Here is a 26,711-nt window from a genome sequence, read left to right on the forward strand (position 1 = left end):
TAGGAAATCCGCGTAACAACAGCAGGCTGGCTTTCTGCCATATAGTATATTAATATGCTCGGCGAAATGTGACCATGGCAATTGTTATGTTCATCACAAAATTTACATTCTTTTCAGATCCTTGAAGGTTGATTGACTGTAACAGATTCCTTTGGCACATGTCCGTCCACCATAGTTAAACATTTTTCATGTCTCAATAACAACATTGTATTTTTATAAAATTTTAATAATTATGTTTCATGCATGGACATCATGAAGATTATTAAAATACACGAACAGACATATGTCCGTTGTCATTGGCATATGGCAATGAGGGATTTGCTATAATAGTTTATCAATCAATACATAGATATAATAAAATCGTAACTGGCAGCTGTCTGTACATAGAAGATATATAAGAAAAACTATTATAGGAGGCTATTATGAACGCAATAGAAACCAAATCAATTATTTTTAGAATTTATGTCTGTATGTCTGTTTATATGTATACGTTTGTGAGCGCTAATCTCAGAAACGATTTAATCGATTTGAAAGTGGTTTTTCACTAATATGTTGCAGTTTGCTCCACTTAACATTTAGTGTTTGTTTTATTTCAATCGGTTCATAAATAAAAAAGTTATATCAATCCAAAGGATCACATATTAAATGCTATAAAATGGTTATATGGTTTTTCACTAATGTGTTGCAGTTTGCTCCACTTAAAATTTAGTGTTTGTTTTATTTCAATCGGTTCATAAATAAAAAAGTTATATCAATCCAAAGGATCACATATTAAATGCTATAAAATGATGGAACAGTTGAATTGGTTGAAACTTTATGAATGTAGTTTATATGTATATTATATTTTAACTCATAGGATATTTTATATACCAAATCACACGATCAGGGCTGCAGGAAACAACTGGTATTTGAGAATGTATATTACTTACTAAAATGGTACTATACAAAAGGTGGATTATATTTTATCTAATACCATTTTTACTCGTTCACATTTATTTATGTACGAAACCAGTAACGAATTTAATGAGAATTTATTAATATTAAATTTGCATTTAAAATATTGCTTAGTTTCACTACAATAAAATGCATACGATCAATATTGATTAACCGGGTAGATCGTATTACTTTACTTACATATTTGATTGATATTTCATTCATTCTATAATTAATCGAGTGTTGTCACCTATCTAAATGGTAATTCATATTAGAATTAATACGAATTTTAAGTAGAGGTGGGTAATACTATATATTTTAGTTACAATATCTATATACTGTATTAATATATATTAAGTATGTTATCCAAAAAACAATATTGGATAACAGATTTTTATATAATTGAAAATAGATACCCGACAGATAGGGGCGATATCGAACTGGGCGATGACCTTTTTTCTGCCATCAATGTCCAGAGGAATCTAATATATAGAATTTATTTTTATACAATTTAGAATGGCAAAAAAAGCTGATAACCCACCTGATGGAAAGTGGTAACTGTCGCCTATAGATACGACCTGTACCATGGACATAATAGAGTTTACTGTTTTGCTCATGAAACTCCTCATGCGTTGCCATTCCTGAGGACTCAGATGTTATTCCTCTGTACTCTGTAAATTCACTGCTATATCCCACCCCTCAAACCGGATCACAGCTATGCAAACACAACTGCTTCACGGTAGAAACACGAATCGGACAGAGGTGCCCAAGCAAACGACTTTTGTATAAAGTCTCCCTCTGGTAAAATAATATCATATCGGATCGGTATCTAATATAGATACCGATCCGATATGATATTATTTTTACACATGCCTAATTTTTAGTAATCGATACCTGTGGTTTCTACATTAATATTGTTGATTAATATTGATCAACCGATTTGATCATATAACATTCTCACCATAGATAAATAATATTCCGATATGTAGTAATCCTTATTCTACGGTTTTACACATTTGATTGATACACAATTCGATTTATTGCAATCAATCGACAAATATGGCGCTTATCTGTAGTCACCTATCTAAGTGAAAGATGGATACTCTCGATGCGGAATATCGATGATCAATATCTATTGCTCTCGAATTAAATAAGCGATTGAAACAATATTGTAAGATATGTGAGGTGTCATTCCGTGATTTATTTATGAACGGATACGATGTTGCGCGTAAGTTGGGTTGCATTTGTGTGGATGTGATTCGTGTTAGGAAAATTGAAAAATATTACTAGCTAACTTTTTTAAATGAGTGTACATAATTTGAAGAATGTATTGTTTTTATAATATTGTTTACTAACGATCCAGTCTGACTTCGCACGTTTAGATAATTTTTTTAAAACATAATGTAAATAAAATAGTTAGCATTAGTTGTTGGTAATGTAGTTTTGTATAGGTCAAAGAATTTTTAAAATTAATTGAGTAGGTAGATAAATTCAAAGTTTATCTATTACAAACAAACAATAAAATCTTTGCTCTTTATAGTATTAGTATAAAAAAGGAATATATCATATCTTAATTTATATTTTATATATAACGATCATCAATGTATTACGTTATAAATATTATGAATATATTACAATATACATATCGTAATATATTCATGAGATATTACAATCGAAGATGTAACCAATTATGACGATTTATTTTTGCAATCAATTTATTTATTTACCGCCATAATATCTTTGTACATAGGAATGGCAATACATAAGGGTACATATATAGGGTTACCAGAAAAATACTTTGTTCGAAAGTCGTCTAAAAACGGTATTACTGTCCCACTCGTATTTGTACCGTTAAAACGATGCTTGCATAACTGAGTTTCGGTTTAAAAGATGGTACATAGCAGTGAAATTATAGTATACGAGGATATAATGCCTAATTCGTAAGAAGACCAGAAATAGTAATTGTGCGTCACTCATGGTCAGAAATACTCGTAGTAACTGTGCTTTGCCCATGGTCAGAAATAGTAATCTGCCCAAGATAACTTAGAGTAAACTGGTGTTATGGTTTCTGGTGGAGCATATTGTTATTATTATTGAAAGATACATATTTTAAGCTAGAAAACTTGTAACACTGTGACCGACTTCTCCTTGATTTTTGGGCATGGGATTTTTTTTTAAAGTTTGCTGTCAACTCCTATCAGTGATAGGAATTTTAAGATGTTGTTTGTAGCGATGTTTTTTTATCTCCTCAGGATATAAAGTATATTTTCCAAAGGAGAAATATCATTAATATATGAGTGGGCTACAGCCACAAATTAAGTGCTGCGGAATGCGTTTTGCAGAAAGTAAGTAATGCAATAAAATACCCGTATCGTGTGACGGGCATCAAGTAAATCTTTCAAATTTATACAATATTAACATTTTCAATTTTTAAAACTTACACTTAATGCTAAAGTTATTTCTATATTATTATTATAATAATTCAAGACAGTGTCTTAAAACGAAAAAAAAAAAAAACTTTAATTGTGATGAAACCAGTTATTTTGATCTAAAAACTACAGAATCGATTTTGATAAAATTTCTATGAGACCAATGTATAATATATATATCCTTTCAGACAAATATAATTTTCCAAATCGACTTAGAATTGACGGAGTTATGAGGTACAGGCCCGTAGTTTAAGGTAGGGTAAAAGAACTTTTTGGTAGGGCCATAATTAAGTGACTTCGAAAAAGCGAATATGAAAAATTTTTTTGGGGTCTTTTATTTAAAGGTATGGCATTGGGCCTTTTAAAGTAGGGCATTGCCCCTCAATGCCCTAATGAGGTAATAAACATAAAAAAACCTCCTTTGTTTTAAAGTCGGTTGATAAAACAATAAATAAAATAGAAATATTGCAGGTGTCTTTTTAGCAAAAGGATATACAGCAGTTGTGTGATACAGAAATGATGACACCCATGGGGTCCCATGGGCATCGAAGTATATTCTGTGATATCTGTAGTGCCATTTTCTTTATTATTATAACAACCATTGATTGCGCAATTCTGGAGATAGGCTTCCCCCATCAGAGAAGATTTTGCCATTAGTTGCCACGCTTGGTAGACGGGTTAGGCTATGGAGGCTTTGGAGATGTTTTATGAGGGACGCTGCTGACTATCCCTGGACCAATGAATTCCTTTGTTGTCCTTACGACACCCACAGGACAGGGAGGGATAGCCCATTCTATGCCGGAATCGTAGCGTCGTCTACGTAGTGTTTATTACTTTCTATCAGGGAGGTTTCTATCAGTGTGTAAGCTAATCAAGTTCCAGGTACTTACAAGAAAAACGAGAATTTGTTATTCTGATGCACACATACAAGGAACCTGTTCATCTTATATGAGTCATACGTTTTTTGTTAGGTCCAGTGTATGATTTATGCTTGGAATTGATTATTATTAAGTATATTATTTTTATCACTCTACGCAAGAATATTTAATTTGCCTTCTATTATTGGTTTATTGACTTACTTATATTTATAACAATAAATAATATTCTTTGCTTTACATTATAAAGTAATCAGGGCGGTTACATGAAGGTAATAAAGTAGTATTATGTATGATAAAGCCGTGCCGCGTAATTCTGATGTAGAATGGGCCACCCCTTCCTTTCCCGTGGGTGTCGTAAGAGGCGACCAAGAGAATTGTGGAGGGATGGGCAGCAGCGTTCTTTTTAATACATCACTAAAGTCTAACTGCGGTTGCTAACTCGCCTGCCAAGCGTGGCAACTACTGACAAAACTCTTCAAGGGGGCCAATATTTAGCGGTGGACAGTTGACGGCTGAGATGATGATGATGATGATATATGATAAAGTTTGTATGGTAGAATCATTTAAGAATTTACTATAAGAGTCAATGAAGTGAATTGGGGGTTCCTTCGCAAAAAATAGCGATTTAAATTAATGTAGAAAACGGCGGTAACACAAGAGTAAAACTATATTGCAATGCACACACACACACACACACACACACACACACACACACACACACACACACACAGAGAGAGAGAGAGAGAGAGAGAGAGAGAGAGAGAGAGTAATTAAAATCTATTTAAAATTGTTGAAAATATAATTCAATATAATATTAAAAATAAAAATTATACTAACATATTATAAAAAAGACTAATAATAATCTAAAAATAAAATATTAAAAATACTACAAAATAAAGAGTTACATAATCGGTACAATGTACTAAGATAATAAATATATGTCCTTTAGTATGATACAAAAAAGAGTATGTTATTGGCTTTCAATCGTTTTTGGCTATTCTGTTATCGCTGACACATTTTTTAAAGAATTCTGAACAATATTTACGATGAATGTAGATTTTTTTTAATGGAATCCAATTTTCTACAGAATTGTTCACAATAAAGGAAGTCGTCCATGTTGAAGATTCACAATTATACTACAAAAAAAAAATATCACATTATCTACCATATTTATAAAAACTAAAACCTTCTACAAACCTATTTTAATTATTAGAGTGTTTTGTCACTGTCTTGCAACTTGAGAATTAAGCGTATGAGAAACAGACAAAACACTTAAATAGATAAAATAGTTTTTTTTTTGATGGGTGGAAATGGAATGGTAACCCCACCTGCGCTAACGGGATACGCTGGCGGAGCACCAGTAAAGGGTGATCGATGAGAATGAAAACAGACCAGTTAGCCCATCATGATGAATTCATCAGGAATTAACCATGATAGTTTACAAGGAGAACCGCGAGGAGGTCGACCTGGTTGGGTATATCGCTAGCAATGGGATTCTCAATTTCCATTACTAACAATCCCTTTCCCCCAGATAAAATAGTTGTTTCGTTGCGTTCGTTTTGTTGTTATAAATAAGATATTTGTTTTTATGAATAAGGAGGTCGCCTCTAACGACAGCCACAGGAAAGGAAGGGGTGGCCTATTCTATGCTGGGACCTACACGGCGAAAGAAATGAAAGTATAATATAGTAGTGAAATTTATATATAAACAATTTTATTCTTGTCAAATTTTGTATCATGTAAGACAATCTTATATAATACTCGTATGTATGTACTCAATCGTTAAAACGATCCGTATGTATTTTTAAGAGCGCATAATGTTACCGTTTCGCATAAAACCCGCATTAAACCGGCTGTAACGGGCTATAACTGATTCAAGTGGCAACTTCCAACACGACCAACTAATAAGGTGATTATTGTTCTGGTTGAGGGGTTAGTATGATTGGATGAAGAAGTACGATATGTAATTAAAACAACGCGACTGGTCGGCGGTGCAGTTCTTGAGAAGTACGTTGGGTATTATAATTTTTTATAGGAATACCTTCCTGTATCTCAAACAATACAGCCATGAAATAATCATATTTATCATATAAAAATATCGTTATTAGCAATTATTATTATCAATATAATAAAACTGTAACTGATGTGTGAACATGGATGTTATTAAAAAAAAATATATATATATAGAAGGAATTTTAATAGGAGCAAAAGAAGCCAAAACGGTAAATTATAGACTTTTTGCCTGTTTTTTTTTTTTGATGGGTGAAAATGGTATGGTGGCCCCGCCTGCGCTAACGGGATACGCTGGCGGAGCACCAGTGAAGGGTGATAGATGAGAATGAAAACAGGCCAGTTAGCCCATCATGATGAATTCATCAGGAATTAACCATGATAGTTTCCAGGGGGATCATGGAGGTCGACCTGGTTGGGTATATTGCTAGCAATAGGATTCTTAGTTTCCATAACTAACAATCCCTTTCTCCGCAACTTTTTGTCTGTTAATCAGTATGTTTGTTTTGACATCACGCAAATACTACTCCACCGAATTGAATACGGTTTTTCATTGTCGTGTTCCCGAAGGTCTAATTTTAAAACTATTATATATTTTATTTTGATACGCCACCTAAAAGTTGTCTATTAAATTATTTTTTCTAATTCTGAAATCCGCATGTATGGAGTGACGGTCATAAACTAATTATTGATATTATTTTTAAAGAATTTAATTAAGTAATGTATTTTAGAAAAAAACTTGCTTTTCTTCTAAGAATTTAATTATCAAATGTAACATTAAAAATCTTTTAATTTTTTTTCCCGGAATATATAGAAAAAATACAGGAACATTGAGAAATACGTTCGTTTTAAAGGCTTAAAAACATTCCTATGGATTTTGAATACATAGGATGTTTGAGGATGAAAAACGGTTATTCCCCATACAATTAAATAGCGTGTCACTGAAGAGCTCTTCAATGATGCAATCGAAAATGTCATTGCGTGCACGACATGCTCTTGGCCGATTTTTATAATGCAAATAATTGGCAATACATTATTCAAACGAATCGAGTATTGAACAATAATTCTTTATAAGAAATTGTTATTTTATATTGTCACGCTGTTGTATTTGTTATGCTTTTTGACTTTGTCCTTATCAATTGATTTCAAAAAGAAGCTTCTTAATTTGGATATTTTTTCAAGTTTTTACCTTATAACTCCGACAGTTGTAAATATATACTTGCAGATTGACCCATACAAATTTTATAAAAATCGATTCAGTAATTTAGTTTCTGAATCAAAATAACTGGTTTTGCCATAATTGAAGTAGGTTTCTTACGGAACGTAGTCAGAATTATTTTGCAAAATTTTAATAATTAATTAAATGTAATTGAAATTTTTTTTTAATTTTATTTATACGTAAATTCCTAATTCAGAGTTTGTAGGAATTGTTTTCAGTAGCAAACTTTAAATATTTTCATAATTTTGTTTTCACACGTATCTATTAATATTTATAGGTATGCCCACGGTAACATCCGTCCGTGTCTCCGGCTCATATATCCACGTATTACTGGAAGAGCTGTTACGGCTTCAGTAGATAACAAACAAACACTTCCTCATTATAACATTAGTAAGATAATTTTTTTTATCACTCAATAAAGGAAAATAACAATGGCTACCACCGACGTTGCAAGATTAATTATTCCTGATAATACTTTTTGTAATGTTATCTACATACAAACGGATTTCTAAATATAGCACTCAGCATACAGATATATTGCTATACATATAGCGTTAATCGAGTAAAAAATAACCGTGAGTTCCTGGCATGGAATGGGCCATCCCTTCCTTTCCCATGGGTGTTGTAAGAGGTGACTAAAAGAGCTTAATGGTAGAGGGATGGGCAGCAGCGTCCCTCTTGGAACATTATCAAAGCCTAACTGCAGTTGCTAATCCGTATGCCAAGCGTGCAACTACTGGCAAAACATAATAGGGATAGCCTTATATTCAACAGTGGGCAGTTAACGGCTGATGTGATGAATCGAGTTAAGTCAACATTCGCTATGATTATAGTTTAAAAAAAACCGTATTTCTTCATGATTGAAGTAATACTACTTTGATAGTGAACTAGCGACCCGCTTCGGCTTCGCACGGGTGCACATTACATCACATCACATTAAAAACCTCTAAAATTATCAGTGTTTCTCTACTATATTATGCATGTATTATACATACAAACCTTCCTCTTGAATCACTTTATCTATTAAAAAAAACACTTCAAAATCCGTTGCGTAGTTTTAAAGCTTTAAACATATATAGGGACGGATAGACAGCGATAGCGACTTTGTTTTATACTATTATATATAGTAAAGTCGACACTTTAAGGAGGGAGAAGAAAGTTTTCAATTCGTTTGTATTTATTTAAGTTTGTTACCTCATAATAAAGCTCCAACTTAAGTGAGTGCTAAAAAAAGTAGTTTTTTTAAATTTCTAAGGAATTTAATAACAAATTTTCTGGACGTAGCCACTTTAAATGGCCAGTATTAAAATAAAATTGTAGAATTGCATTCATGAATTGCAATTACATTTCTCTTATTGAAAATGCTGTAGACGTCCAATGGTTTGTAGGATATTGTATTGGAAAAGATTGCAAAGTCATAAGGCTCATGTTTAATATATAAATGCTGTCACAAATATATCAAAGTCCGTCATACCCTTCTATTATATTACATAAATTATATATAAAACTAGCAACGTGCCCCGGCTTCACAGGGATTTTTTATACAACTTAGTATGGCAAACAAGCTGACGGCCCACCTGATGGAAAGTGGTAACCGTTGCCTATAGACATGAGCAGTACCATGGACATAACAGAGTATACTGTTTCGCCCATGATACCCCCCATGCGTTGCCATTCCTGAGGACTTAAATGTTATTCCTCTGTACCCTGTATATTCACGCCATATCCCACCCTTCAAACCGAAACACAGCCATGCAAACACAATTGCTTCACGGTTAAACACGAATGGGACAGAGGTACCCAAGCAAACGACTTTTGTACAAAGTCTCCCTCTGGGTGCAAAGTGATGTCAGTGTGTATTGATTAATAATATTACTACTGTATCCGTTTAAAATAGTTTTCCAAATTTCACACAATTAATATATTTTTTTTTAATAATTAATATGGTTATAATGGTTATATATGGTTATAGTAGAGGTCGACCTGATAGGGTACATTGCTAGCAATGGGGCTGTTAGATTCCATCACTACAATCCTTTTCCTCCTGGCGGGGTAGGTAGAGAGAATAGATGTGACATGCTTATTTTAAAATCATAGTGTAAATTATTTAATGTGTTCACATAAATAAATTTCTATAGGACAATAGCTTTGTTTGGGAAAAAGAAAAATTGTTTTCACATTTTTCCGTGATATTTTTTCAATTTCTTGTTTATATAAATCTTCTATGGGAAATGAGTAAGTAAAATATTTAATCCAATGTTTAAACTTTTATATATTTTAAAAAGAATGACAATATTCAATTTATACTGCGCGCGCAACCTCGCATACGCTCTGTTATTAATAATTTATTTTTCTACAGAAATTCAAAAGGTTTAGTTATATATAAAGGTTTGTAATATATACAATATATATACGCCGCACTTCCTTAGACTTCAAAGAATTCTTCAAAAGAGAAAAAAAAAATGCAAATTGATCTAGCCGTTCTCGAGTTTTGCTTATAGAAACATATTTAGCGATTTATTTTTATTTATGTAGACACAAGTATTAATGACGTTATATTTAATTAAAATATGTAATTCGTTTATGTGCGTCATTAGCTTGGTTAATCATTTACATCATCTGTCGGTCTCCTTGTCCGTGTGTATGGAATATACTGCATCTATGCATAATGCATATTGTATTATTGACATGTTAATTAAATAGGAAAGAAATATAAAAAAAAAATGAGGTCGACGATGCATCCTTTTAATTCTAGGAAACTGATTCATGCCCATCCCTCGTCCTCCCTTAGTCGTTTCTACCATCTACCATACGGCCATTGTATTTCATACGGCATATGTATATAATGTTACTATTATCTGTGGTATAAATAATACTTTTATATAGTGGAGTAATAATTAATTTTTTGACACATTTAGCGCAGTGATTCTCAACCACTGTGCCGCGGCACTTTTGTGTGCCGCCAAATTTTGCAGATATTTAAAATTTTTGTCATAAACTATTTATGCAGTGTGTTGTAGTAAGTAAATAATTTTTATCTTTTTCTTTGTGTGCCGCCAAATTTTGAAATCGTTAAATATGTGCCACAACAAAAAAAAAGGTTGAGAATCACTGGTTTAGCGGTTTGACAACCGGTTCTAAACCTTGCGGTCCTTGGTTTGATTAATGGAATAGAATAAAAAAATATATTAATTCTGTATTATTTCATTATAATAATTATACAGACTATAAGATGTTGAAGAAGTGTATTTAAGTTAGAAAATAAAGCCGAGCAGAAACTGTCCTATGAGTACCAGGTAATTAATAAATGTTTTAAAATAGATTTTTTTGTATTAAAATAGCGACCCGCCCCGACTTCGCACGGGTACACATAACATCACATCACATTAGAATCTTCTAAAATTATCAATGTTTCTCTTCAATATTATGTACGTATTATATATATATATATATTATATATATATATATATATATATATATATATATATATATATATATATATATATATATATATATATATATATATATATATAATATATATATATAAATATATACATACATATTTAGGACATAGAATTGCATATGTAGGTGTAATATGTTGCATATAGAAAATATTCTATGATATCTAGTTGGGTATTGTATACAAAAAAAATAGCCTTTTAGCGATAAGGCCGCCTTTTGTATATGCACGTTCTCTATAAGTACTCCTTTGTTTATATCTCTATTGTGCATAATAAAGAGTTTATTTTTATTATATGCCATGAATATTTGTATTGCGCGGGAATCGAACCTGCAGCGAACAGACGATGAAGCTGTATAAACCTTTACACCGCCGAGGTCATTAAAGTATGAGCATAATAAATCAGAGGGCCTCTACCATGAAAAATTTTCAAAATTTCGGGCACGAACGAAACAGAAATTTGATGTTAAAATTACATAATACATGCCATTTAAAATGATTAAAAATGTTAAAATATCATTCCTTTGGACTATTAGGATAGTATTTATGATGAACGAAATGTTAAGCTCCATTTACTGGGTCGATTTTGGTACGAACAAAAACACGAAATTGAGCCCGAAAATTCGGATTTTCGTTTTATGGTAGACCAACTGTTCTTATAAAATATTAGCCTGATTAATATTTATTATGTAAATAATATCGAATTTAGAAACAACATCCCGATTCGTATGACCCATCTCACGATAATTGAATAGGAAGCAAATCTAAATATGGTCTTATCTTAAAGGTGTTTATAGTAATGAATATTAACTAATCACTAATCATTTATGGCGTAATCCCATACACGTGCTCCCTACTCTAGATAAAAAAAAAACGACTGGATGTCTCGTTTCGGTCCATGTTTGAACTGAGTTATCTCAAATCATGAATTAATTCATCGGTCACAGGCTCGCACAGGCTCAGTGGTATTCGGTCTGGAGGGATTGGTGAGACCTGCCCAGTAGTGTAACAACAAGTGAGTCGATTGGACGTCCGAGCGGCATGCTCGTGACAATATCCGATTAATCGGTTACGAATCGATGGTACACTGATGTGAATGTCGATCGGTAAGAAGGATTATGACGCGAGTGATTGGTGACAGTGCTAATCGATGATAATGGATAAACAGTGTTTGTTGGATTAATTTATAATAGTTGTCAGATTGTGTTTTGACGTTATGGCAATAGCTAACGTAGTTTCAAATTATTGGTGAGAATTGGTTTGTGAATAATTTTTATATCGATTTAATACTTTAAATCGGATGGTTTGAAATGTGATTTCAATAATAAATTTATAAATCTATTGTTGAGAAAAGTTATAAATTATAACTAACACAATAAATACATTATTACATATTAATAAAATAAAATATATATCATCACGAAAACTGCACGTTGTAGAATATTTTATGGAGAAAAAAGTGGACTAAAGTAATAAGAAAAGAGAACTTTATTACATTATCAATACGATAAACAAACAAGAAACCGCTATTAATTGTATTGTTAATTGGCTAGTATACCGCGCGTTCGATTACTCAAGAGATTCCGATTTGATTGAAGTTATCTTTGAATCGATCTTCACGGTGTCCGTGACGCTAATTGCTGGCGTATCGATGTCATATACGATTTTAATCGATTATTTTATATTCTATTTAAAAGTTATTGGACATAAAATTATAGGTTCCGAGTGTGAATTCGACTAATTGATCAATTTAATTAAATACGTATCTCGTATCTATTGATAATGATAATTGTTTTTATTGATTGGTTTGCTTTGTTTAAATATAGTTTTTAGTTCTAGAGGATGGTATATGTTTTAAGAAATTACTAAATATTTTGATTCTGGATATATTAACACAATGCATAAAGGTCAACAATGAGCAAAGGTCCAAAAAAGACAATTAAAATACCGTTGCGTTTATTGGGACATAAATAATAATAATGGTGACTAAAAATATAGCTTAATTGAGCCATGAATAATCAGAAGTATATATTATTTAGTAAAAAAGCGACTTCAATTGTAAAACCCCAGATAAATGACTGGATGTTGCGTAGATACGCTACAACGACCTGCTTCATAAATTACATATATATTGCTATTAATTCGTGTTTGCAAATATATTTTAGTCCGCAATGAAAAACTACTGCTTCGGCCATTCCACAATTAAATGGAAACAACGCGGAAATAAACCCTATTGATTGTAAAAATAATTGTAAGAAAAGGTTCAAAACGTCGTCTCGACGTAACGTGTATCATGGTCGCAAAAACTTATATTTTACAATAATATAAACTGTCTTGCAATAATATTATGATTATTATAAGACAGTTTATATTATGGGTAATTCGTCTATCAATTCCATTAAAGATTCCATAAAAACGATTATGTTATGACTGTATTAAACTAAACTATTAAATATTAAAAACGATAATTTAATGCGGTACACAAGAGTTTAGACAAAAATATATACAATGAAAAATATGTTAAACACATGTTCGGGATAACGGTGTACTCATGATCATAGTAAATATATCTAATATATAAAATTCTCGTGTCGCGGTGTTTGTTACTAAACTCCTCCGAAACGGCTTTGCTGATTTTTATGAAATTTTGTGCGCATATCGGGTAGGTTTGAGAATCGGCCAACATCTATTTTTACATAACCCTCAATGATAAGGTTGACCCACGTCTAAATATTTTTATTTTTTTGACAATTTTTTTTATTTATTTTTTTATGCTTTAGCATTGAAAAATATATACAACTTCAAATTTTCACCCTTTTACAATCAACCCCTGTTTTTTAATCGCTATTTTTATATTACGCAATAGGATTGCAAGATGGCAATTGAATATAATAATTGTAGTACGATAAATTATGAAATAAATTATATTCTAGAAATAATGTATATGGTAAAACGTTTGCCGGGTCAGCTAGTGTATTTATAATAATCAATGCCCATCATATAATATCAGCCTTTACCTGTTTCTTGTTGAATATAGACCTCCCCATGGGGGGTTTGTTAGTAGTTGCCACGCTTGTCAGAGCCATTACTCACACATAAAGTTGGGACATTTTTATAAGAATAAAGGTACCGAAATTTTGCTTATTTTAATGAAGGAAGTGTTTGTAAAAAACCGTTTGCGCTCATATTTCCAGCGTCAAACAACAGTGCTTGCGTGGTTGTGTTTCAGTTTAGATGAATTTATTAGCATCATCTCAGCCATTATCTCTCCACTACTAAATGTGAAAAAGACTCTATTTTCCGCGCTTAGCCTCTCATTTGGGCCGTTGTGCGTATGAGTCGTGGCTAGTACAGCCAATCTAGCTCCGCCCAGAAGCGCAGAAGCTTCCTGGGTTCTTGACAGGCCTCACGGAGCGACTTCACCGTTCCGAGGATTTCTAAACGTTGATGGGCCACAGCCTCACATTCCAGGATTACGTGAGCAGCCGTTTCTTCGGCGTCGAGACAGTCTCGACATAGAGGGCTGTCTGTGGCTCCTATTGTGTATAAATGTTTGTTTAATGGACAATGGCCCGTTATTGTCCCTGTAATTATTTTGAGGTTTTTTTCTATCTAGATGTAATAAACGTTTTGATAGTCGTTGATTCAACGTAGGTACGGCCAGTAACTGTCCACTACTAAACATAGGTCTTCTCCATAGACTGCTATAAGGAACGGTCCTGAGCCACCTGTGTCCACTGACTCCCTGCAGTGCATTTGAGATCGTCGCTTCATCCCAGATAGGGAAAAACTTTTTCATTTTTTATAGCACGTAAGTGGCAAAAAGTCATACCGATCGTCTGTATATTGCTATGCAATTGTATGAAGATATTTTTAATTTTTTATGATCGTCTTAAATATTCTCATGCCATGCACGTCCATCATATTGTTACGGAAATTTAAAAGGTATCTCGTATAATTCCATAGGTTCATATGGCTTTCCTATCACATCATGACATTAAAATCGTTCTGCATCATACTATGACATAATAGATTATAAAAGAGTACCTATTATACAAAAAAAAAAAATCTGCGTAATTTTAAATTTTCTTAAGTTTTCTCGAAATAAAAATTCAAAACACAGACTTTTCTATGTATGAGTTTTATTTCTATAGTTACTAGCTGTAATTTGCGGCTTTGTCCTCATGAATTAGGACAAATAGTAGTACGCTATGTTTTAATATAGTATATGTTTCGTTAGGGTACTTACCATATTCAATCCGTTTAGAAATATTTATTAAAAATATTAGTAGGTTTAGAACACTTAGTTTGGCTAGCAGAGAGATGTGGATTCGAATCTCGTCTGAAGCTACATTGGAACTGTCTGAAGTTTAACCTATTTGGGATTTTTAAAATTTAAGATAATGACATTTAAAATATGTTTTTTAATGCCTTTGGCCACAACAGAATATCAGTGCTTTGCTCTTTTGAGGGCGAAGCAATAAACTGAGTTGTGACCATTTTGTATTGTTATGGCACACGCACAAAAGAAAATTGTGTTTGGCTTTATGTATTTTTTTTTAATCATTTATATTAACTCGTTTTTATGTATATGTTATAATTTGTGTACTGTAAGTGATGCAAATAAATTATTTATCTATCTATCTATCTAACATCCATCCATTCTTACAAACTTTAGAATTATAAAATTAAGTATGATATAGCTTATAGTAAAATCTTTTACAATATTAATGTTGATTGCCAATACATATGAACAGAGCCACGTATTTTCAATATTAATTATTGGAAGCCTAGATAAAGGGGTGATACTTTATGAATACAAGATACTAGTAACATATGTGTGAGTCACATAAATCATATTTAAAATTAATCACATTACATTGACCTATACAGACATGCAATATATTAGTGCATGTTTCGTTGCCTCACGGATCTCTAGAAAATTCTATAGTTATATAGCTGCTTTAAAATTGTGCCTAAGCACGCGATTTGGATTTTAATTAGAATAGGTAATTAATTGCTATTGCTCGCGTTGATTATATGTATCCTGTTCCTGTGGATAATTCTAACATTAAAAAAAAAAAAAACAATCGTAAAAGAAAAATAATAACACGTAAAGGATCAAAACTTTGATCTTTCGCCTACGTAGACCATAGTCTGTCTTGTTCCTAAGGACATTTCTAAAAATTAAAAAAAAAAGCTTCATTTATGGATTCCATAAAAGTCTTGTTCCTTTGCCTGTGTAAAGCATGTTGTATATATATATATATATATATATAATGTACGTATTCTGTGTCTTATAGAAAATATTTATATACTAGAAAAAAAAGAAAATAAACTAAAACATATCTCACTGATTAACAAAACATATAATAATAGAATAGGTTAAAAAAATTGTTTTAATTCTCTTGTGGCAATCTTTACATATTTATCGGCACAACAAAACAGCTTTCCTTCTAAGCGTATTCTGTGGTATAATCGTGAAAAAAAGTAGCAATTTTGATTATAAAATTGACGTCTATTCTAAAAATTTCACCCAATGCAGGGTTTTTACAATGACAGCTGTCATAATTGCAGCTGTCAATCGCACCTATCTACAACGTGCAAAATTCACCAGTAAATAGTTTTGGTTTTTTTTTTATTATTTTTTTTTACAACACAGGGGGCAAACGAGCATGCGGCTCACCTGATGGTAAGTGACTACCGCCGCCCATGGTCACCCATAACACCTACGGCATTGCAGGTGTGCTGCCGGCCTTTTAAAAAGGAATATGCTCTTTTCTTGAAGGTTATGTTGTCGTATCGGTTCGGAAATACTGCTGCTGGAAGTTGATTCCAAAGAGTGGTTGTGCGTGGAAGAAAGTGCCTTGAAAAACGCACAGTGGAGGACCGCCACTCGTCCAGATGGTTGGGATGAAATTTTAGTTTATGGCGGGTTGTACGATGGTGAAAATCTGCAGCAGGTATCAATCCGAACAATTCTTCAGAGCACTCCCCATGATAAATTCAGTAGAAGATGCACAGAGATGCAATATCTCTACGCAGTTTCAGTGGGTCGAGCCGGACAGTAAGACGCCGATCGTCAACAATTCGAGCTGCCCGACTTTGAATGCGGTCTAACGGAAGGAGTTGGTACTGTGGCGCTCCTGCCCACAGGTGAGAACAGTATTCCATGTGTGGCCTCACTTGAGCTTTATACAGTTTCAGGCGGTTTTCTGGCGTGAAATACCGTCTCACCCTATTGAGCACCCCCAACTTTTTGGAAGCTATCTTAGCTTTTTCCTCCAGATGACCGCAAAACTGGACGTCGCTAGATATATCGACGCCAAGAATCCCCAGACTCGACTTATTATCAAGGGAAGTGCCCTGAAAGTGAGGTGATACGACAAACGGTGTCTTTTTTGCGGTGAACGCGCAGACTTGTGTCTTCTTAGGGTTAAAGTGAACAAGATTGCGTTCACCCCAGATCGAAACTTTATCGAGTGAAGTTTCGATTTCAGACACAAGTCTGTTCCGGAGCTCATCGGTATGTGCCCGCGAGATCTTTGCATGACCGGTGTATAATGCATCTCCTGTACTGTCGTCCGCATAACAATGAATATCACTGATCTGTAACATATCATTGATATGCAGAAGAAACAGTGTCGGAGATAATACACAGCCTTGCGGGACACCAGCATTCACAGGTTTTAAGTCAGAGCATGCTCCGTCAACTACGACCTTAATGCTACGTACGCTAACTGCACAATCTCGCAGGCAACCCAAACGAAGGTAGTTTTGAGATTAGTGCCCTATGCCACACCCGACCAAAGGCTTTCGCAATATCCAGACTAAGAGCTAAGGCCTCTCCCTTATTCTCGATTGCCACTGCCCATCGGTGTGTTAAATAAACTAAAAGATCACCAGCCGAGCGTCCCCGTCGAAAGCCGTACTGGCGATCTGAGATCAGCTGGCGATCCTCTAGGTACCGGAGCAGTTGATGGTTAATAACTGATTCCATGACTTTCGAGAATAAGGAAGTGATAGCTATGGGCCTATAGTTAGCTGGATCTGAGCGGTCTCCTTTTTTAGGGATCGGATGCACCAAAGCAGTCTTCCAAAACTTTGGGACTATACCTGATGAGTAACAGAGCCGAAAAAGACGCGTAAGAACCGGAGCCAACTCTGGTGCGCACGTCCTAAGCACAATTGGAGGAATGCCATCGGGCCCGCTCGACTTATGGTTGTAAGGCGTGTAAGGGGTTAAATATTCGACTATAGTCTCATTTAATAGAACTAAATGTTAAGGTACTGTTCATGTCTATAGGCGACAGTTACCGTTTTCCATCCGGCGGGCCGTCAGCTTGTTTCATAGAAATGCTGTATAAAAAAAAGTTGCTGTTGTTGAAATTGTTACAAAACGCTAAATTAAATCGAAACATTGAATTAATTAATTTTCAATTCTTATATTCGTTTACTTTCACTATATCTATTGAAATGTCATCATTATCTTAGCCATTATGTGACCACTGCTGGACATAGACCTTTCCCATAGACTGTTATAAGGAACGGTCTAGAGGCATCTGCATCTACTGACTCCCTGCAATGTATTTGAGGTCCTCACTCTATCTAAATTATTTCACTCCCCTATTTCTCGCATTGCTTCCATATTTACATCGTCACGGCTGAAGTCGCATTTTGCGGAAGATTTTAAATTATTGTTAGTACACAGCACTACGGTTATAATTTTCCATTAATAGGTTTATTATTTTGTCATTACAAATTGTGTAAAAAAAAACCTAATTGTACATGTATAGTGTAATTTGTTTCCGCACATTAGGTAGGTACCTTGTAATATGTTTCACACACAACAAACTTACGGGGAATGATATAAAAACCACTCGAGTCGTATGAATGGCTATTCAATGTTAAACCTACGTACCAATATGTACTCGTATCACAATTGAATTACATTTTTTGCGAGCGCTTTTAACTTGTGTAGATATTTAATTGAAATAGACGACTGATTTTTATCGGTGAACAATTCGAATTTATATTTTTAATCGGTTACTTACAGCACTATAAATTAAGTTCTTAAAACAAAACGTTATAAAAGTATTTTCCTAAGGTTTACTTTTGTGTTAGTTGTACCTAGTGTTGTTTTTTTTAAGATGATAATGGAATGGTAACCCCGAACGTGCTAACAGTATACGCTGGGGGAAGGGATTGTTAGCAATAGAGTTTGACAGCCCCATTGCTAGCAATATGCCCTATCAAGTCAACCCCCGCGTGGTTCCCCCTGGAAACCATCGTGAACAATTCTCATTGAATTCGTTACGATGGGCTAACTGACATGTTTCATCCTCACCTATCATCCTTCACTGGTGCCCCGCCGGTGTATACCGATAGCGCGGGTGGGGTAACTATTTCATTATCACCTATAAAAAAAAAAAACCAGTATACGCTGGCGAGGCACAAGTGAGGGATAATAGGTGAGAATGAAAAGGCAGCTTTGTTAGCCCATTGTGATGAAGACATCTCTAATTCAGCACGATGGTTTCCAGGGGGGTTTCCTAACCGTAGATGGTTTCCTAATACGCGTATTTAGAGGGTAGGCCGGGTGGACCATGCCCACCCCATAATTGTCTAGTCCTACCTCAGAATAAGAAGCGGGGCTTTCAGCTATAGGAAGAACCATGTCTGAGAGTAGCCTTCTTAAGGGATCATACCCCCCCCCCCCCCCTTCTGAAAAATTACATTAAATACGCCAACGGTGGTATTCAAAATTGTTGTATTTTGTATGCAACATAGAATGGCAATTAAAATGGAGGGTAACCATCGTTTATAGATTGTCTGTTTTTTCATATCACTAGATTTTATTAAAACAGTTTGGATTCACATAAAAATATTTACAAACTTACGTCATATGTTTTCTAATTATATGTACTAGCTTTAACTTGCGGCTTCGCTTGCGTTAATACTGATTTTGTTTAACAATTCTTGTTATTGGTATAGGCAGAGATAAAACAGTTACAAAAAGAAACCTGAGTTAAGGAGTACTTCGAAAAAAATACTGTGTACTTTATGTACGTTTAACGTAAGTTTAATTCGAAAAAAAAAACACCTGTCGCAAAACGTGCGTGAATGAAATGACCGCTGGAGATCGATGACTAATATGGAAGGTTGTGAAACTTCTTGTAGTAATAGTGTTGGTCGATTTTCGAATGTTGGCAGTCGCACGCATACCAATGGTAGCTCTATATTTATAATTTGTATAATTTAAGTGAATGTAATAAAATAATCTTAAATATAAAAGAATATTTCAAAATTTGTGATACTTGTAAAATGTCTCTTTTCTTTACAATTTCAATACAATTATCAACGTAAACGGGAACGCAGTTAACGTAAACCTTTGTACAACTCACACTAGGCACTCAGTGCGTTAACTACATTCATAGTTCGAATTAGAATTGAATCACGCACTGCAATAGTGCGCAATTCGTGATCTCAGATACAATCTCGTGTTATAGTGATCAGCAAAAAATACTACGATGTTTACTTATATAATTTATTCTATTATATGTCCAACTAATGTTTATGGTTCCGTATAAGTTATTTTTTTTAATATAGTAACAAAGCCGTATAGTCTCGGTATACAATAGGCCGTGGGTGTCGTAAGAGGTGACTAAGGGAGGACGAGAGATGGGCAGCAGCGTCCCTCTTAAAATATATCTAAAGCCTAACTGCCGTTGCTAATCCATCTGCCAAGAGTGGCAACTACTGGCAAAATCCCCAAAGGGGGAGTGTAATGTTCAGAGGTGGACAGTTAAAGGCGGATATGATGATACTAACACAATGCGTCCACCTGTTAAGTTATTATGAGATTTTATTGACCTTTGTTTTATTATTATTATTGTTATATAGTATGATAATTACCGTAACCCATTGTTTAAAATTGGTCTTAGTAATCATTTATCCTCCTAGGGTCCTAGAATTTTTTTTTCTAGTATTTTTTTATATTACAAAAATAAAAAAAAATATTGATTATATATATTATATATATTATATTATGCAGTACCGTTGATAATATAATTTGATAATTTTTTCGAAAATTTTTATTTATTTTATTCTATTACTAATTATGCACAATGGGAATTTTACGAACTGTTTATAAAATAATATAAAAAAAAAATTCTAGGAAAAAAATCGTGACCCTGTTAATGAATACTAACAACAGTTTTATGGATTGTATTACATTAATTAATATACTGTATACTGTTTTTTGGAACAGTATTCAATTTCGGTATCACCCTGTATATGTAGTAGCAGTATATGTATTAAATAATAATACAACTCGTTTGCTTCCTTTATTGTTTACATTACAGTTGCTACAACTGTTAATGTCCTATAAACATTTTTATAACGATATAATCGATTATTTATATCTCGAATATTTACTTTCGACTGTTCTTTTAGTACTTACTTATCGACATTTTAAGCAAATAAATTCAATTTTAATTGTTTTCACTTAAGAAATTATTTACATATTTTAATATAATCATTATCGCAGCCGTTATCTGTTCATTGCTGAACATAAGCCTCCCCCATAGAGTGCCATAAAGTGCCACCTGCATCTACTGATTCCCTGCCATGCATTTGAGGTCGTCACTCCATCTAGTAGGGGGGGGGGGTCGTTCTACAATGCGTTTGCCCGTACGGGGTCGCCACTCAAGAAACTTCCTTCCCCATCAATTGTCGGTACATTCGTAATATGTTCATGGACAGTTATTGGCCTAGGATATTTGAGTTCATGCTATGTACCTAATAAATATTAAGTTTATACGAGTAGCTGTTATTCTAAATATAGAAAAATAAAATAATATAAAAGACGTTAAAGTTAGGTACTATGTTTTTATGAAATACGAAATGCCAAATATACAATGCAGGATGGATCCATATGGATATGTAATTAATTTTATGCAACTTAGAATGGCAAACAAGCTGATGGCACACCTGATGGAAATTGATAACTAGATTGTTAGAAATAGGGCTAATTTTCCTTACCAATAATTTTCATAAGATGAATTATCAGCTTTTTATATTTCATCAAAATTAAAACAGCACTGGGATGAAGAGGTTGCGAATTAAAAAAAAAAAGAAAAATGGTCAGTGAATCGTCATACAATATTGCCTCAAATCATTTTGCTCTTTTACTGTATAGGCTCAAGCGTGACGGCTGGTAATTTGTCTATAGTTGAATGCGAGAAATAGCTGCATGTTATGTAAATAGCGAGATGTAATAAAAGTGTCAAGTCATGGGCCGTGGAGCGGCGGCCTGTCGGTTCTCATGTCTGTCTGTCTGTCACATTGACCCGCCTTATCGATGTCGATCGGCAATAGGCGGGATTATTTCATGTTCTTGCTTTAACGCTTGTGTTATTTTTAAGTGAGTTCTAAAAGGTGTTTTTTTTGTATGTTTTGTTACGTGGCTACGTCGTCTATTCTGAACTTTTTTTTATAATTCTTTACAATCGATAGGATTTTATACATCTTCGTATCTCCTGTATATTTTTTTAAGCTATTTCCTTGTTGTTTACAGAGTAAAATATTTTTTGATACGCGAATCCGCATTTTAAATTTAAACAATTTCAATGATTTATGAATGATTTAAACAATCAATCTTTGAAACATCTTATGCTATCGTTCACCGATGTGAGTTTGTGTTTTTCTCTCATTTCTTTCTTTCGCTTTTTCCTTTTTTCTCTTCCGTTTTCTTTTTTATATGTGTTTTCCTAAAATATATGTTTGAAACAAATGACAATGCCATTGGCCAAAAAAAATGGTATTACATTTTTTTTTTTGGTAACACAAATGCTACCTGTAATATTAATACTAATAAATTTACTTCTTCTATTGACCTCATACTGTAATTTTGTAGCGGATCATATAATTATTTTATATGCACATAAAAAACTGTGAAATTTACGTGTTCATCTGTCAGTCCATCTGTCGGTTGGACACCGGGCAAGTTGATGTAATAAAAAGTAACCGGCGCAACTAGTTCATACTCGTAGATGGATGCGCACGGGCAATGGGTAACCAGGCGTGTGATGTTGAAGCCAGTTCTATTTTATTTGTTGTTTTATTACAAAAGTAAAGAAAAAGTGCATGGCTGAAGAAATAAGATATTTAAATATATAATATTTAGATAGATAGATAGATACTCTTTATTGTTTTCTCCAAAAGATTACAACAGAAAAACTTATTATAAATATAAACAATTACAAGAAATAATCACAATGAGAAAACAATGGGCGACCTTATCGTTAAAAGCGATTTCTTCCAGGCAACCTTTGGATGGAGAAGAGTAAATATAAACAATTTAATATTGTTGCAATTTTTTTTATCGGAAATAGTTGGTAATTGTATTGCGCTATAGGTTCACGTTTGTGGGATATCAGTGAGGAATGATAGGTGAGTATAAAGTCAGAACAGTTGGCCCATCGTTTCGAGGTGGGATCACGTGGAGATCGATCTGACAGTGTAGAGCAGCCTTTCTCAAAGTGGCCAAAGGGGGGCGGTAAGAGACCCAGAAAAAAAAGGGGGCGTTGTGTAGAGGCTTGGGGGTGATTTGTTGATCTTGAAGTAATAGTGGTTTTTAAGTAAGTGAAAAAATGGGGGCGTTAAAAAATAATTTATTCTCAAAGTGGGCAGTAGACAGACAGAATAAGTTTGGGAACCCCTGGTGTAGAGGATATAAACGTTGCCCTCTTGCTTGCATTTTTGTTTTTAGTTTTCTTTTTTTCTATAGATTAGATATTTAATGTAATATATTATATAATTTATTTCCTGTAATAAATTTCTACTGATATGATTTTCTCGTCGCGTTAATTAATAATTTAATAAATCATCATTTTAGACATTATCTCCCCATTGATTGCCATAAGCAACGGTCTTGAGCCACCTGCATCCACTGTCTCCAAAGCATTTGGGATCATCACTCTATCTAATGCGGGGGAAGGGGTGTCCTACACTGCGTTTATCCGTACGAGATCGCCATTCAATTAGTATTTTATAATCCATAGTAATTTGTACCCGTGCGAAACTTGGGAATGGCGCCTATTATAAAATAAATAATACAGAAGTTACCGATTTTGGTATGTAGGCTTGTTCTTCTATACCTAATAACAAAGTTAAATGTTCAACATTACGTAATGTACTTATAAAAAGAAATGTCTTTGTTTACCAAAAGCGAAGTATTTTATGTCAAGATAAAGTACGCATTGGAATTTCAACGAAAGCCGCGATCAATGCAAGTTCATTTACCTTTAGGTATTCATAAATTCCCAGTACTCCGGGCGGTATGTAGCTTAATTACAGTGCGTACGCGCTAGTGATGTGTCGAATCGATCTTTTTTGGTATTCGAGTATTTTATTTGTTAAAAATAATCGAATACTCTCTCGAGTCCTTAGACTCGCATAAGTATTCAAGTACTTTATCAGATTTTAGTACTTTTTCAATTGATTTCTGAGGTTTCCTTTTATTGTATCGATAGTAGTTGAATTCATGATCGGGAATTAAGCCGACGTGATTATAGATAAATAGTACCTACTTACACATCTGATTTTTATTGCCGACGTTTCGACTTAGATTATATCACGTCGTTGTCACGGTAGAACTGAAGTCAACGTAGTCTTCTTCTAGCAACAAGCTCAGTTTTTTTTAAGGGTGGCAAAAGAAATAACGCGAAATTCGCATATGGTAAGTCTTAACTATGGTAGTTGAAAACAACAAATGTACAGTAATTTTTTTCGGTTATTAAAGAGAATAAAACACAGCGAAACTTATTTATCATAAGTATATACACATAAGTACTATTCGAGTACCGTAAGTAATCGAAACCAGTTTTCGAATGTTGTGTATTCGAGTTCTTTTTTCTTTTCCGAGTACCTATTAGCTATTCGAGTCAGTACTCGAGTCAGCCTGACACACATTACTAGTATACACAGTTATTGCCGCCTAAAACGACAATTCGATTCTGCTGAGGTCAAATAAAAAAAACCCTTATGATCACGACTTTATAACTGCGGTTGCCAACCCATCTGCTAATCGTGGCAATTATTGGCAAAATCTCTTAATGTTAAATAAAAACAACATTTATTTATGATATGGAATACGTCTAAGGGTATTTATTAATTAAAAAAAGTATTACAGTAAATAAATACAACAATATGTCGATTCTTCAATTTAATATAGTATTATTTGGAATATATGCACGAGATGAGGCGAGTCCATTACACCGCCGATGATTAACAATCTGCCTACTGTTCTTGTTAGGCAGATTTTTTTGTGTGCTCGATTAACGGCGAGACAGTCGAAACGATGACGAAAATAAAACGATTCAAACTTGTTTATTATTCCTACTATATATTTTTATTTTAATTCAATTTGAATTTTAAATTTTTATTTACGGTATGGACTGTGTAATTTCCTTGTTTATCTGTACATGAGATGATGGATGTTAGTCGAGTAATATAGATTCCGTTAACGGTATTTAATTATTATGAATGATTAAAAATTATTATGACGTTCGAATTTTGAAATGGAATTTATTCTGTCATTTATTTATTATACACAATAATAAAATTGATTAGAGTAAGAGATCCAGAAATAAAGAATAAATTAATTTTAATGTATATATGTAATGTCGGTAGGGGCCGCCCTAGACGGACGTATGTCGACCAAATAGGCGACGTGCTGAAGAAGGGACAAATTAAAAGTACCCGTAATCGGCGAGCGTGTGTGAAAGAAGCGAAGGAGGTTTGTTTGAATCGAAGCATTTGGCGTTCCATTGTTTCTGCCTACCCTAATGGGAGACAGGTTTGACAGATATGTATGTATGTATATGTATTTGTTGATTATAGTTTTAATTAAGATGAAGTTTCATTGATTAAAAAATCCGCCTTCGTTGAAGAATGAACTTTATTCTTGTTAAATTAAGTATTCGAACATGTTGTTGTAACGTAAAGCGACATGCACTATAACTTTTTTTTTTATAGTATTACGCTAGTAAGCAAGTGCGCGGTGCGTCTGATAGTAAACGGAGTTACCGTAGCCTATGGACACCTGTAACAACAGCGATATTACGCTTGCGTTGCCGACTCTTATAAAACCTTAATACGCCCTTTTTGAAGAACCCCATGCTATAATCTCTAGGGAAAACTCTGCTGGAAGATTATTATATAGACAGTAGATCTCGGGTTTAGTTAAATCGGGGTGGCCGATTTGTTTATACCCGAGATCTACTGTTTACTGACAAAACCCTGTGCGATCTACCAATTACATACTTTTTGAAATCTCAAATAAAACTTGATTAAAATTAATTTATAGTGTTTAAAAATGATTTATATTTTATGTTATAGTCTATGGTAAAGTTAGATAAATAACATTTTTAACTGACGACGGAAACGACAAAATTATGAGGTGATATAGCAGCAATTTATTTATAGTGTTGGTGGCAGAAAGGTCACTACGGATGTATTTGTAGTGATTGCAATATCATAATATGATATAATATAATATATTTATATAATTATCAGGCGTCTGAAGCCACTTATCGGGGTATAAAAATAAAACGCAACGAAATATCCGTTAATCTCGACGATTAGTGGAAAAATAAATTTTAATTAAAAAAAATTACAGCCTTTATTTATGTATGTATTTATATTAATATTACAATATGTGAGGCTATGTTTTTATAATATTATCTGTATCAATTTTTGTGTATCAATGTAAAAATTTT

At 33.5% G+C, this 26,711-nt stretch overlaps 1 protein-coding gene across 3 annotated transcripts in view; it reads left to right on the top strand.

Moving 5' to 3' along the window:
- Positions 1 to 26,711, top strand: part of LOC113512951 (inositol-trisphosphate 3-kinase B) — a 186,446-nt gene that overhangs the window by 61,258 nt on the left and 98,477 nt on the right. The window contains exon 1 of one of the 3 annotated variants that reach the window (XM_031910956.2): positions 11,923 to 12,187. The exons of 1 other annotated variant lie outside the window; for it this stretch is intronic. The gene's annotated coding sequence lies outside the window, so the exon portion shown is untranslated. Of the gene's footprint in view, positions 1 to 11,922; positions 12,188 to 26,711 lie in introns of those variants that run through there. One more of the 3 variants, XM_026896924.3, reaches the window with a different exon arrangement.

The sequence above is a fragment of the Galleria mellonella genome, unplaced genomic scaffold (assembly GCF_026898425.1).
Source record: "Galleria mellonella isolate WM207_F2 unplaced genomic scaffold, CSIRO_AGI_GalMel_v1 utg21, whole genome shotgun sequence".
Lineage (NCBI taxonomy): Eukaryota > Metazoa > Arthropoda > Insecta > Lepidoptera > Pyralidae > Galleria > Galleria mellonella.